Raw genomic sequence first — 4,813 nt, 5'->3', positions numbered from 1 at the left:
CATCTGTCATTTCCTGACTTGTTAATTTTAGCCATTCTGACTGATGTGAGGTGGTATCTCATTGAGGTTTTTGGTTTTTTTTTTTAAGATAGTTTAAGATAGCTTAAATGAATGCTTTACATATCAAAAATGGATTCACAAGTCCCTATTACCATAGTATCAATTTTAAGAAGTGTCCTAAATATGCTCTGTATTAGTTTTCTTGATTATGTCAATAATATAGAAACATTTTTAATATAACAGAACATTTAATTACATCCATTTCCCATGAACACACTAGTCATTCAATGATGATTATATTGGCCACTTCCACTGGTTGGCGGGAGGCTCTTTCACTAAAGCCTCCCATGGTTTCCACTGTAACATTTTTCTGGCCAGACTTAGTTCATTTTCAGCCTGAAGAATCACCTCTTCTAGTTGGCCACCCTGAAGTTGGTCTTCTAATTTCTTAACATCTGGTTCTTCTTTGCCTCCCACCATTAATGTATAATCTCCAAGAAGGCAGGGATTTTTATCCGTTTTGTTCATTACCATATAGGCACTGGCTTCCATGCCTACAACCATACATGGCATATAAGAGGCATTCAGTTGTTTCGCTTTAACCATACTCAGCTTCTCATTTGTAATCTGTTCTGTATACTTTCTATATCCTGCGTTTTTAGGAATTTGCTCAAGAACATCAAGAATCTTTGTGTACAATATTCTTAGCCTCTCGTGTGGACTTTCACATACAGCCAATCCCACAAGGCTGGTGGTCTTCTTCAGCAAACCCGCCATGATGGCGCCGACAGGACAGGGATGCGCAGTCCTCTCTCATTGAGGTTTTGATTTGGATTTCCCCGATGCCGAGCGATGTTGAGCACTTTTTCATGTGTCTGTTGGCCATTTGGATGTCTTCTTTGGAAAAATGTCTGTTCATGTCTTCTGCCCATTTCTTGATTGGATTATTTGTTCTTTGGGTGTTGAGTGTGACAAGTTCTTTATAGATTTTGGATAGTAGCCTTTTATCTGATATGTCATTTGCAAATATTTTCTCCCATTCTGTCGGTTGTCTTTTGGTTTTGTGGACTGTTTCTTTTGCTGTGCAAAAGCTTTTTATCTTGATGAAATCCCAATAGTTCATTTTTGCCCATGCTTCCCTTGCCTTTGGTCATGTTTCTAGGAAGAAGTTACTGCGGCTGAGGTCGAAGAGGTCGCTGCCTGTGTTCTCCTTTAGGATTTTGATGGACTCCTGTCTCACGTTTAGGTCTTTCAACCATTTGGAGTCTATTTTTGTGTGTGGTGTAAGGAAATGGTCCAGTTTCGTTCTTCTGCATGTGGCTGTCCAATTTTCCCAACACCATTTGTTGAAGAGACTGTCTTTTTTCCATTGGACATTCTCTCCTGCTTTGTCAAAGATGAGTTGACCATAGAGTTGAGGGTCCATTTCTGGGCTCTCGATTCTGTTCCATTGATCTATGTGTCTGTTTTTGTGCCAGTACCATACTGTCTTGATGATGACAGCTTTGTAATAGAGCGGGAAGTCCGGAATTGGAATGCCGCCAGCTTTGCTTTTCCTTTTCAACATTCCTCTGGCTATTCGGGGTCTCTTCTGGTTCCATACAAATTTTAGGATTATTTGTTCCATTTCCTTGAAAAAAGCGGATGGTATTTTGATGGGGATTGCATTGAACGTGTAGATTGCTCTAGGTAGCATTGACATCTTCACAATGTTTGTTCTTCTAATCCATGAGCATGGAACGTTTTTCCATTTCTTTGTGTCTTCCTCAACTTCTTTCATGAGTATTTTATAGTTTTCTGAGTAAAGATCCCTTGCCTCTTTGGTTAGATTTATTCCTAGGTATCTTATGGTTTTGGGTGCAATTGTAAATGGGATCGACTCCTTAATTTCTCTCCTTCTGTCTTGTTGTTGGTGTATAGGAATGCCACTGATTTCTGTGCATTGATTTTATATCCTGCTACTTGACTGAATTCCTGTATGAGTTCTAGCAGTTTTGGGATGGAGTCTTTTGGGTTTTCCACATACAGTATCATATCATCTGCAAAGAGTGAGAGTTTGACTTCTTCTTTGCCAATTTGGATGCCTTTGATTTCTTCTTGTTGTCTGATTGCTGTGGCTAGGACTTCTAACACTATGTTGAATAGCAGTGGTGATAGTGGACATCCCTGCCGCGTTCCTGACCTAGGGGGAAAGCTCTCAGCTTTTCCCCATTGAGAATGATATTCGCTGCAGGTTTTTCATAGATGGCTTTTGTGATATTGAGGTATGTACCCTCTATCCCTATACTCTGAAGAGTTTTGATCAAGAAAGGATGCTGTCCTTTGTCAAATGCTTTTTCTGCATCTATTGAGAGGATCATATGATTCTTGTTCTTTCTTTTGTTAATATATTGTAGCACGATTGATTTGCGGATGTTGAACCAACCTTGCAGCCCAGGGATAAATCCCACTTGGTCATGGTGAATAATCCTTTTAATGTACTGTTGGATCCTATTGGCTAGTATTTTGGTGAGAATTTTTGCATCCATGTTCATCAAGGATATTGGTCTGTAATTCTCCTTTTTGATGGGGTCTTTGTCTGGTTTGGGATCAAGGTACTGGTGGCCTCATAAAACGAGTCTGGAAGTTGTCCTTCCATTTCTATTTTTTGGAACAGTTTCAGGAGAATAGGTATTAATTCTTCTTGAAATGTTTGGTAGAATTCCCCTGGGAAGCCATCTGGCCCTGGGCTTTTGTTTGTTGGGAGATTTTTGATGACTGCTTCAATTTCCTTAGTGGTTATAGGTCTGTTTAGGTTTTCTATTTCTTCCTGGTTCAGTTTTGGTAGTTGATACATCTCTAGAAATGCATCCATTTCTTCCAGGTTATCTGATTTGCTGGCATAGAGTTGCTAATAATATGTTCTTATAATTGTATTTCTTTGGTGTTGGTTGTGATCTCTCCTCTTTCATTCATGATCTTGTTGATTTGGGTCATTTCTCTTTTCTTTTTGATAAGTCTGGCCAGGGGTTTATCCATCTTGTTAATTCTTTCAAAGAACCAGCTCCTAGTTTTGTTGATCTGTTCTACTGTTCTTTTGGTTTCTAGTTCATTGATTTCTGCTCTGATCTTTATTCTTTTTCTTCTCTTGCTGGGTTTAGGCTTTATTTGCTGTTTTTTCTCTAGCTCCTTTAGGTGTAGGGTTAGGTTGTGTATTTGAGACCTTTCTTGTTTCTTGAGAAAGGCTTATATTGCTATATACTTTCCTCTCAGGACTGCCTTTGCTGTATCCCAAAGATTTTGAACATTTGTTTTCATTTTCATTGGTTTCCATGAATTTTTTTAATTCTTCTTTAATTTCCTGGTTGACCCATTCATTCTTTAGTAGGATGCTCTTTAGCCTCCATGTATTTGAGTTCTTTCCGACTTTCCTCTTGTGATTGAGTTCTAGTTTCAAAGCACTGTGGTCTGAAAATATGCAGGGAATAATCCCATTCTTTTGGTACTGGTTGAGACCTGATTTGTGACCTAGGATATGATCTATTCTGGAGAATGTTCCATGGGCACTAGAGAAGAATGTGTATTCCGTTGCTTTGGGATGGAATGTTCTGAATATGTCTGTGAAGTCCATTTGGTCCAGTGTGTCATTTAAAGTCTTTATTTTCTTGTTGATCGTTTGCTTAGATGATCTGTCCATTTCAGTCAGGGGGGTGTTAAAGTCCCCACTATTATTGTATTGTTGTCAATGTGTTTCTTTGCTTTTATTATTAATTGCCTTATATAATTGGCTGGTCCCATGTTAGGGGCATAGATATTTACAATTTTTAGATCTTCTTGTTCGAGAGACCCTTTAAGTAGGATATAGTGTCCTTCCTCATCTCTTATTACAGTCTTTGGTTTAAAATCTAATTTGTCTGATATCAGGATTGCCACCCCAGCTTTCTTTTGGTGTCCATTAGCATGGTAAATGGTTTTCCACCCCCTCACTTTCAATGTGGGTGTGTCTTTGGGTCTAAAATGAGTCTCCTGCAGACAGCATATTGATGGGTCTTGTTTTTTAATCCATTCTGATACCCTGTGTCTTTTGATTGGGACATTTAGCCTATTTACATTCAGAGTAACTATTGAAAGATAGGAATTTAGTGCCACTGTATTGCCTGTAAGGTGACTGTTACTGTATATTGTCTGTGTTCCTTTCTGATCTATGTTGCTTTTAGGCTCTCTCTTTGCTTAGAGAACCCCTTTCAATATTTCCTGTAAGGCTGGTTTCGTGTTTGCAAATTCCTTTAATTTTTGTTTGTCCTGGAAGATTTTTATCTTTCCTTCTATTTTTAATGACAGCTTAGCTGGATATAGTATTCCTGGCTGCATATTTTTCTCGTTTAGTGCTCTGAAGATATCATGCCAGTCCTTTCTGGCCTGCCAGGTCTCTGTGGATAGGTCTGTTGCCAATCTAATGTTTCTACCATTGTAGGTTACATATCTCTTCTCCGAGCTGCTTTCAGGATTTTCTCTTTGTCTCTGAGACTCGTAAGTTTTACTATTAGATGTCGGGGTGTTGACCTATTTTTATGGATTTTGAGAGGGGTTCTCTGTGCCTCCTGGATTTTGATGCCTGTTTCCTTCCCCACATGAGGGAAGTTCTCTGCTATAATTTTCTCCAATATGCCTTCTGCCCCTCTCTCTCTTTCTTCTTCTTCTGGGATCCCAGTTATTCTAATGTTGTTTCATCTTATTGTATCGCTTATCTCTTGAATTCTGCCCTCATGATCCAGTAGTTGTTTATCTCTCTTTTTCTCAGCTTCTTTATTTTCCATCATTTGGTCTTCTATAT

General features: G+C 38.8%; 1 pseudogene; it reads right to left on the bottom strand.

The window, feature by feature from the left end:
• Window positions 1–294: 294 nt before the first annotated feature.
• Window positions 295–777, bottom strand: LOC112830579 (NADH dehydrogenase [ubiquinone] 1 alpha subcomplex subunit 5 pseudogene; annotated as a pseudogene).
• Window positions 778–4,813: the final 4,036 nt, after the last annotated feature.

This window comes from Callorhinus ursinus, unplaced genomic scaffold, assembly GCF_003265705.2.
Source record: "Callorhinus ursinus isolate GAN/ISIS: 27379988/994484 unplaced genomic scaffold, GSC_fseal_2.0 scaffold20, whole genome shotgun sequence".
Taxonomy (NCBI): Eukaryota; Metazoa; Chordata; class Mammalia; order Carnivora; family Otariidae; genus Callorhinus; species Callorhinus ursinus.
Note: the sequence above shows the minus strand (reverse complement) of the source record. Positions and strands in the feature narration are given on the sequence as shown.